The following is an 11,078-nucleotide window of genomic DNA, read 5'->3' on the forward strand; positions in this document are numbered from 1 at the left end:
AAACCTCTTGAAGCGTGCTTTTTATATATCAAGTAAAACTGGGAAGCTTTTTGGCGTTCCCTCGCTCTACAAGCCCGCTCACTCCTTCCTCAAAATAATTTTTGACTATGGAAATCCGGAGGATTTCCCTTCGACTAAGTTCGAATCTCCAAGCTAAATGCTCGGAATTCCAGAACTTCGTCGGATCGACTCCTAGAGAGATTTCTAGGGCAGAACACTGCTCAAAAACCCCAGAATACTCAAGGAGGGAGTCAAAACTCAGTGTGAAAGTGTCCAATGACGTCAAATTGACGTCATATTTATATGAATGAGGCGCAGTACGGCCCCTGGGGTCAATACGGGCGTATTGAAGTTTTTGAACTTCAATACGGCCGTATTGAATTCAGTACGGCCGTATTGAAGTTCAAAGACTTCAATACGGGCGTACTGAGTTCGCCGCGGCCGTATTGCAGTTCAAAATACTCAATACGGCCGTAGTGAACCTCTGGGAGGCCGTATTGAGCTTCATTCCTCCCACTTTTCTTATTTTTGCTATCCTAAGACGTCTAGACCTACAGAGAACCCTCCTAGGGCCTTCCAGGAGTCCTTCTGGCTGATCTTCCTTCAGTCTTTGAGAGCCTTCTAGCTTTATTTCCGACCCGGACAATTTTAGGGGTCTACAAGCATCCTTGGATCACCCTTCACCCTTTTTGGTCTTACCTCTTCCAAAGGGAACCTTGGGGATTAGATTTCCATCAGTGTGAGTCATAATACTTCCCCTAAGTGTATGCACTCCCCCTTACTTGATTTTCCCATCAAAATTTCTATCATCGATTATTAGATAGATTATACAAGAGTTTTTATTCGAATTGATTAATTTCTCTTATATTTCTCCCCCTTTGTAGTCATTAAAAAAATTGAGACAAGATACGCAGTAGGGTATCGAAGAAAAGGAATGTGTATTGAATTGCAATGAGTGTGTACAATAAAAACTTCAAAAGAAGGAAAAATACACATTGTATGCTACTTTCTGATGGAATCATACCTAGGAAGGCAAGGGGTGACACATTAAAGGAGCCAAGAAGAATGGGCTAGACATGAAGCTTTGGGCCAATCAAGGCCCAATGGGCCCGATGGGCTTCGAAGGCCCAAGCTGAGCTTCACATGAGTCATATCTTGTTATAGCTATTTCCTTATGTTTTGTATATATCATGTTAGTTTAGGTTTCCTATATTTTGGGTCTTGTATTTTGGACCATGTAGGATAGCATTTTGGGCCATAGGCTTATTGGGCCTAGTTTTGGGCTTCATGGGCCTTTGGGCTTTTGGTACCCAATATTGGGCTCATTTTCATTCTTGTAATTTTCTATTTCCAATGTATTTGATTGGCCATTGTATTTAGGCCATTAGAATAGGACTATTGAGGGATTACTTAAATAGGTTCATTAGGATAAACTAGATTTAATTTAGAAGGCATTTAAGTTGAATTTGGGTCATATGCTTGACGCCACTTGTGGCTGACCATGTGCTTATCCAAATCAACTCTAAATGCTTCCTAAATCAAATTAAGATGCATGAGGGCACCTAGGTTCACGGCAATGCACATGGGAGTGAAGATTTGAATTCAAATTTCAAATTTGAATTCAAATCTTGGCACCACATGTGGTGTTTGAATCTTGGCGCCAATTGCTTCCCTAGCCGAGCCTATATATGCATGATCTCTCTTATCTTGTAGGCACTTTTGAATGAATGAGAATTCTGAATTTTGCTTCAACCAAATTCTCTCCAAGAGTCACCGAAATCTCACTAGCCTTAGTTCTAGGAAAACTTCCATTCCTAAACTTGAAAGTAAGCTTTCATTTGAATCCTTAGCTTGGATGCTTCCATCCTTAGCTTAGGGGTTCTTCTATCGATCCAAACTTCTTCAACCATTTGAACCGTGGCAAGCTCAAGGATAAGATCTTCACATTGGAGGAGGTCAAAAGGAGCAAGATCACTTTACTTACTCCAACCTACTCCATCATTTTTGGTATCAAGAGCAAGGTTGCTTCCTTGAGCTAAGTAAATCCTTTTCACCAAATATTTTCTTGTGTTCATGTGTTTGATGTTGTCACAATTGAGTTTCCTTTTGGATCTATAATTTTCGGAAATCAATTTTTCATAGATCCAAGTATTGATTGCTTTTTGATTTTCAATCCGCAATCAATAGGTCATAGGATTCAACTTGTGCTCATTTTGAATTGTTTGAGTCATTCTTGCTTGATTTTGTTCAGTCAATTTTGAGTCATATGCATGTGATTTTTAGTTTTTGAATCAGGTTTGTACAAGTCATGTTTACTCCTTATAAAATGTCTTAAACATTCAAGTGTGTTTGTAAGCTTGTGGAAAAACAATTTTGAGTCAATTGCTTTGAGTTGGCCGAGACTCTTTCTTGCTTTTGGTGCTTTGCTTGTATGCTTTTTTCATTTACATTTTTGAGTTCATATTCATCATTAGATCATTGATGAATTCTTAGAGTTAGGTTTCTTTTGTGTTCAAGAGTTTTCAAATTTCACCTTCCATTTCAAATAGTGAATCAATCAATTTTACTTTGAAATTTTAAGTGATATTTTGTGAATTCTAGTGTATTGATGCATTGGATCCAAATTTGAAAAGTCTAATTGCTGGAAAACAGAGAAATATAGAGTATATTGACACAAAATAGATTGAAAAAGAAAGGAAAACAAAAAGCAAAAAGGATCCTTGTCGCCACCGGCCCGAAACGGGGCTTTCGGCATTCGCGAAGGATGGTTGGACTCGTTTATTTGTTTAAAAAATAGTGGATTGCTAGAATGACTTATTCTCAAACTGAGACCTCGTCAAACGAGCAATTTTATTAAAAGGCTCACTAATCCATATTAATCCCAAGCGGGACCCTCCATGGATTAGTGGTTTTCATAAAAGGAGGGTTCGTGGAGTCGCCACCAATGTTTTACTCAAAACATTGGGAAAAGGGATAAGGCAATTGATTTAAAAATCAACTTTGGCCACTACAACCAGAGTTGGGTAAGGGAGTCGGTTACGCGTGGGGAAGGTGTTAGCACCCCACGGCGCCCCTTTCGGGTTCCCTATGACAGATTATTTTTAAAAGAACAGTACAAAATTACTAAATTACCCCTATTTATTCTAAGCAATTATAAATTGACTATCTACATGATGACAGTTTAAATATGCACACAGAAAGCAGTAAAAGGAAGGATTGAAGGGAAACCTCTTGAAGCGTGCTTTTATATATTGCAAAGGACTGGGAAGCGTTTTGGCGTTCCCTCGCTCTACAAGCCCGCTCCTCGCTCTCCTAGAACAAAATTTTAACTAAGGGAATCAAGAAGATTTCCCCTCGACTAGGTTCGATCCTCAAGCAAAATGGCTCGGGGCTCAAGAACTTCGTCGGATCAACTCTCCGAGTGATTTCTAGGGCAGAACACTGCTCAAAAACCCCAGAATACTCAAGGAGAGGGTTGAAACTATCTGAAAAAGTGTGGAATGACGTCCAATTGACGTCATATTTATAGGGAATAGGCGCAATACGGCCTACAGGGGCAATACGGCCGTATTGAAATTTTTGAACTTCAATACGGTCGTATTGAAGTTCAATACGGTCGTATTGAAATTCAGAAATTTCAATACGCCCGTATTGAGTTCGCTGCGGTTGTATTGAAGTGTCAATACGGTCGTATTGACTTCAGTACGACCGTATTGAAGTGTCAATACGGTCGTATTGACTTCAGTACGGCCGTATTGGGCTTTTTCCCTCCACTTCCTTATTTTGAGCTATTCTAAGACCTCTAGACCTACAGAGAACCCTCCTAGGGCCTTCGAGGAGTCCTTCTGGCTGATTATCCTTCAGTCTTCGAGAGTCTTCAAGCTTTATTTCCGACCCGGACAATTTTAGGGGTCTACAGCTGCCCCCCCTTTACTTAGTCGGACGGCCTTTTGGTGTATTGGCTGACAAGTAAAGGAGTTGACCCAATTGTCCGGGTATTGCGCCGACCTTCTGACTTGTAGCGTCTTCCGGTGGAAAAATGTTGAGTAGCCTCTCCAGGTGGGTGCATACCTCGGCGCTTCTGACATCCTCGGTAGCTGAGTTTACATTCTCCAAGGTCAACTTCACTCGACGCCCGAGCCGGAAGTTGGACATCAACGCGCCTCTGATGACGCTGATGGTTGAGTACCGCCTCTCCAGGCTTAGCTTCACTCTTTGTTTGAGCCGGAAGCTAAGTACCTTTGTGACGACGGTGAGCAGTGTGAGTTTTGCCTCTCCAGGCCTTGCTTTGCTTGTTGCCCAAGCTGGAAGCTGTAAGTACCGTCTCTCCAGGCTTAGCTTCACTCTTTGTTTGAGCCGGAAGCTAAGTACCTTTGTGACAACGGTGAGCGGTGAGTACCCTCTTTCCAGAGATAGCTTCGCTCATTGCTCGAGCCGGAAGCTGCATACCTCCGTGTTTGTGACGACGGGGTAACGTGAATATCTCCTTTTCAGGGATTTGTGATGATTTTGTCTCCACAGTCCACGATGCTGCTTCGACGGTTGTTTTTTGATTTTGTGCCACTAAGGGCTGGATAACGCAGGGATCCGTCTAGGGGATGTGCAGTTACTCATAGGTTCTTGTGTCCCAACTTTCCATTGCGTAGTTGGTTCCCACTGGGGAATTTCTGATTCCTTTGGGTGCAGACACAAAGATGCTCTTTCTGATGTGAGCGGTGCCTTATGATTGGCTGACGTCCTTTCGACGTTGGTGGAGTATCCCGGTTATCCTTGTTCGGGTGTCTCTTTTGGTTTTCTGATTTTGTTGCCTCTGTGTAGGCTGTTATCCACTGGGGGATTTTGTCGTTGATTTTGATTAGCCTCTTCTGTTAGGCGTATCAGCTTGACGTTCAATGATTGGCTGAGAGCCAGATTCCACTTGGGGAATGATTATTGATTTTTTTTATTTTTTCTCCTTCTGCAGGGATGCCTCTTGAGTAGGCGACTGGGGATTTGGGGATCTTATGTATCCCAGAGTATTATTTTGGAAGCCTCTACAGGCTTAGCCTCACTCGACACTTGAGTTGGAGAGCTATCTTCACTGAGGAAGTTTAAGTCCTTTGACTTGGATATTCTGCTTGGGTGATCGTGCGTCCATTGGGAATGTCGTCGATCTTGCTTTGATAGCTCTTGCTGGGGATTTTGAGTCCAAGAGCGTGAGTTGAGGTTTCTCTGGGGAGTATTATTTCTGCGAGCCTCTCCAGGCTCAATTATTCTTTGATGTGGGGGATGAGGAGTATTGTTTCGGCAAGCCTCTCCAGGCTCAGTTATTCTGTGCAAACTGATGAGTATTGTTTCGGCAAGCCTCTCCAGGCTCAGTTATTCTGAAGGAGTATTATTTCGACAAGCCTCTCCAGGCTCAATTATTCTGAGAGTATTCTTTCGGCAAGCCTCTCCAGGCTCAATTATTCTGAGATGCTGTTGATTTTCTGAATCTTTGTATTTTGCTTGCTGCTGTCATACACAAGCAATTTTTCTATTTTTCTATTTTATGCAGTTGCCTCATGATAAGGTCTTTGAATGTGCAACTAAAGTGTATGTGATGCACAAATGCAATACAATTTTTATTTTTGTTCATTTATTTTAGAAAAGTGAGTGGCTCTCCCTATCCTCTTCTTCTTGGAGGACTTTCTGTCATTGACGCGAGGGAGTATTTTTGTGAGCCTTTATGCAGGGGATTATGGATTTTACAGGAACCCCTCCAATTTTCTTTTATTGACCGATTATTAATGGAATTTCGTACAATTTTATGAAAAACCAACTCAAAGGCATAATCACATGGTCAAGAGAGAAAAGAAACAAATGGATATTTTATTGATATTCACAAATGTTTATACAGAAAGATTTACAAAAGGAATTTCTGAAGAAAGGCTGGCCAAGGTAGGCTATACATTTTTGGCTTAAACAATTATATCTGTAATTGTCGCTCTTCTCGTTCCCCTAATCGTCTTGGGTGAGATGCCTGAGCCAGGAGTGTAGATACTGCAAGACGCTTGCTTCTAGAAGATTATCACTTGAACCGCCTTTCGGTTTTCGGTTCAAGTGATCGTTGCTTGCTTTACTTTTTGCATCTTATTCTTTTGCCCCTAATTTTTGCCTAGGACGTGTCCTAGCGGGGATAATTTTGCCTTTGTTTTGCCTAGTACCCTTGTACTGGCGGGCTTTTGTTTTGCCCTAATTTTTGCCTAGGATGCCCTTTTTGGGTTTTCATCCTAGCGGGCTGATGCAAGCAACGTCTTCAAGCATAATACTTCTTTACCACGTCAGCATTGACTGGGTATCGAAGTTCTTCTCCGTCCATGTCTGTGAGAATCAATGCTCCTCCGGAGAAGGCTCGCTTCACCACATATGGTCCTTCGTAATTTGGGGCCCACTTTCCGATTTTGTCCTTTTGAGCTGGTAGCAATTTCTTCATCACCAGCTCTCCCTCATGGTAGATTCGAGGATGGACTTTCTTGTCAAAAGCCTTTTTGATCTTCCTTTGGTAGGCTTGACCATGGCATATAGCGTTCAGTCGTTTTTCTTCGATAAGGTTCAATTGGTTATATCGACTTTGAACCCATTCTGCCTCGGAAAGTTTTGCTTCCATGATTACTCTCAGAGAAGGTATCTCGACTTCAACCGGCAGAACTGCCTCCATTCCATAAACAAGGGAGAATGGAGTAGCTCCTGTGGATGTACGTACTGAAGTCCTATAACCATGGAGAGCGAAGGGTAGCATCTCATGCCAGTCTTTGAATGAGACAACCATCTTTTGTACTATCTTCTTGATATTCTTATTGGCTGACTCGACTGCCCCATTCATCTTTGGTCGATATGGGGAAGAGTTATGGTGCTGAATTTTGAACTCTTTGCACAATTCTTCCACCATCTTATTGTTCAAATTGGATCCATTATCAGTGATGATTTTATCGGGAATACCGTATCTGCATATGATATTCTTTCTGATGAAGGATGTTACCACCTTTCGGGTCACATGAGCATACGATGCCGCTTCTACCCATTTGGTGAAATAGTCAATGGCCACAAGGATGAACCTATGTCCATTGGATGCCTTTGGCTCGATGGGTCCAATAACATCCATGCCCCACATTGCAAATGGCCATGGTGAAGCCAGAACATTGAGTGGCGTTGGTGGGATGTGAATATTGTCGGCATATGCTTGACACTTGTGGCATTTCCGGACGTATTGGTAACAATCCCTTTCAATGGTCGACCAATAATATCCTGCTCTGAGGATTTTCTTAGCCATTGCAGGCCCGGGAATATGGGTACCGAAAACCCCCTCATGTATTTCTTTGATTACATTTTGAGCTTCGACTTGGTCTATACATCTCAACAAGACCGAGTCATAATTCTTTTTGTAGAGGGTTTCTCCAATCAACAGAAATCCCATGGCCCTTCTTCGGATATGCTTTTTATCATTATTACTAGCCATATCAGGATATTCCCCTTTTGACAGATATTGTTTGATGTCATGGAACCATGGATGATCATCAACAGCTTCATCTATCAGTAGGCAGAACGCTTGCTTATCGTGCCGCCGGATATTGATGATGGGCATTTCATGCTCCTTATCCAAGGCGAACATCGATGATAGTGTAGCAAGGGCGTCAGCAAACTGATTCTCCTCCCTTGGAATGTATTCAAAGATGACACTTTGGAAGAATTGTGTCAAATCTTTGATATGCTCAACATATGGTATCAGTTTAGGATTTCGGACTTCCCAGTCACCTCGCAGTTGGTGAATGACTAAAGCCGAATCTCCAAATACTTTGAGCTTTAGGATACCATTGTTGATTGCTGCTTGGATTCCTAACGCGCAAGCTTCGTATTCGGCCATGTTATTTGTACAGTCGAAGTTGAGTCTCGCCGTTAGGGGGATATACTTTCCTTGTGGGGAGATTAGTACTGTTCCAATCCCCTGTCCAAGCATGTTGGAGGCTCCATCAAAGTACATGGTCCACGTATCATCCTTAGGATCTTCATGTTGTATACTCATTATATGCTCATCGGGGAAATCATCCTGAAGGGATTGATAGTCATTGGTCGGCCCATGTGCTAGGTAATCAGCTAAGGTACTACCCTTGATGGCTTTTTGTGTGACATGTATGATGTCAAATTCTGATAATTGTACTTGCCATCGGGCGATCTTCCCAGTGATTATTGGCTTATCGAACACATACTTAATTGGATCCATTTTGGAAACCAACCAAGTAGTATGCCTTATCATGTACTGCCTGAGCCTTTGTGTTGCCCACGCTAACGCACAGCAAGTCTTTTCTAATGGCGTGTAGCGGGTTTCATAATCAAGGAACTTTTTGCTCAGGTAGTAGATGGCTTGTTCTTTCTTTCCAGTTTCGTCCTGTTGCCCTAGCACGGCTCCCATGGACTCATCAAGCACTGTCAGATAGAGGATTAATGGCCTTCCCTCGACAGGTGGCACCAATATTGGTGGATTGGCCAAGCACTGTTTGACTTTGTCAAAAGCTCGTTGACAATTCTCATCCCAAGTTTCGGAATGATTCTTGCGCAACAGCTTGAATATTGGTTTGCACGTGTCAGTCAACTGTGCGATGAACCTTGCGACGTAGTTCACCCTGCCGAGGAATCCTCTAATTTCTTTTTCAGTTTTAGGAGGAGGCATTTCCATTATTGCCTTTACTTTATCGGGGTCAACCTCTATGCCTTTTTCACTGACGATGAACCCAAGAAGCTTACCCGACCGAACTCCGAAAGTACACTTAGCCGGGTTTAGCTTAAGCTGATACTTACGAAGCCGATTGAATAATTTTCTCAAATATTGGATGTGGTCCATTTCGTCTTTTGACTTTGCGATCATGTCATCCACGTATACTTCAATTTCTTTGTGGATCATATCGTGGAATAGTGTCACCATCGCTCGTTGGTAGGTGGCACCCGCATTTTTAAGTCCAAAAGGCATCACCCTGTAGCAGAAAGTCCCCCAGGGTGTAATGAAAGAAGTTTTCTCGCGGTCTTCTATATTCATCTTGATTTGATTATACCCCGAGTATCCATCCATAAAGGAATAGAGTGTGTTTGTGGCGGTGTGATCCACGAGTGTATCAATATGTGGCAAGGGAAAATCGTCCTTTGGACTGGCACGATTCAAATCCCTATAATCAACACACACTCTAACCTTCCCATTCTTTTTGACGACTGGCACAATGTTAGCCAGCCATTCGGGATACTGGGATACAACCAAGAATCCCGCGTCCAATTGTTTTTCCACCTCCTCCTTAATCTTTAAGGACCATTCGGGCTTGATTCGTCGAAGCTTTTGCTTAATAGGTCGAAACCCCTCTTTTAAGGGCAACTTGTGTTCGACAATGTTGGAGTCCAACCCGGGCATATCATGGTACGACCATGCAAATACGTCCTTGTATTCCCTCAATAATTGAATTAATTGCGTTCTTATTCCATCACTGATACGGGTCCCAATGTTGACCTCTTTCAATTCTTGACCCTGCCCCAAATTCACGGTCTCCAATTCTTCTTGATTCGGTTGGAGTAGACGAGCTTCTTGATCTAGCAGTCTTTGCAGATCCGGAGAGATGGTCTCCTCATCACTGTCCAACTCAACCCATTCACCCTCGGCTTTCGGATCCCGGTCAGAGCGAGCAATCACAGACATAATTATTTATTGGTTCTGTTTAGGTTTAGAGTTTATTAAATGAGAGAGAGAGAATAGAACAAAATGAGAGAATAATGTGTGAAAAATGCCTTTTTATTGATAGATGAGTGTAAAACTGTACAAAACCCTTTATTTACATGAAAAGGTCCTCATGATCTCGGGTACTGATCATGAGTCCCTAAAAGAAAAAATGTGGAGGGGCCCTATCATGGCTTGCCCTTCTCTCTACTCCTGCTGCGGTAGAGGATTCTTGCTCACGTCGGGCGCCGTCGAATCGAAAGTGACCCACCCAGCGTCGATAAGGTCTTGGACCTTATACTTGAGAGCTCGGCAGTTCTCCGTTGAATGCCCTTGTGCCCCCGAGTGGTATAGACATTTGTCTTGTGGATTGTACCAATCGGGGTAGGGTGGATTCACCTTCTTTGGTGGAATGTAAGCTATAAGACGCGCCTCTACTAGCTTCGGCAGGAGATCGCTGTAAGTGGTCGGAAGTCTATCAAACTTCTTCACAGAGTTGTTTTGCGATTTGCCTGACTTCGAAGCGGAAGAAGACGGAGCAATGGTTACAGCGTTGACTCCTCCTTCCTTCTTCTTCCCAAAGGCCTTCTTAGCTTCATATGATTGGGAAGGCTTAGCCAGCTTCCCACTTTTAAGTCCTTGTTCCACCCTTTCTCCTATGGTGATGATGTCCGAGAAGAGTGTCGTTGTGTTCCCTATCATTTTATCGTAATAGGGACCAGTCAACGAGTTGATGAATAAGGACACCGTCTCTTTATCCGACAGCGGGGGCTCTATCTGTGCCGCCAACTCCCTCCAACGTTGGGCGTACGCCTTGAAGGATTCATCGTTCTTTTTACTCAAGGCTTGAAGATCAGACCTATCGGGTGTTAGGTCGATGTTGTATTTGTAGCGCTTGAGGAAGGCGTCGGCCAACTGCCTCCATGTGTGTACTAGATTTCCATCTAGCTGCATATACCAGTTGAGTGCAGTTTCAGCTAAGCTCTCTTGAAAGCAGTGGATCAAGAGCTTTTCATTTGTGGCATATGCAGCCATCTTGCGACAGTACATGGTGAGATGACTTTTAGGGCAAGTCGATCCCACGTACTTTGGGAAATCTGGCACTTTAAATTTAGGAGGGAATTGAATGTCCCTCACTAAACACATGTCAGCGGCATCCTTAATGTCAAAGTCATGCCCCTCCATAGCCCTTAGCCGATCCTCGAGGGCATGGAATTGTTCCTTTGAGACCTCGGGCTCTTTTATTATAATTCCTGCCCCAAGGGGTACGGCGTTTGGAGGATCTTTTTCATGCTCTTCCTCCTCTCCCTCATGATGGGACCCATGATCACTATGATGAGAATCATGGATGTTGTGATGACGCATG

This window comes from Cajanus cajan, chromosome 5, assembly GCF_000230855.2.
Source record: "Cajanus cajan strain Asha chromosome 5, NIPB_CcT2T_4, whole genome shotgun sequence".
In the NCBI taxonomy this organism is placed as follows: Eukaryota; Viridiplantae; Streptophyta; class Magnoliopsida; order Fabales; family Fabaceae; genus Cajanus; species Cajanus cajan.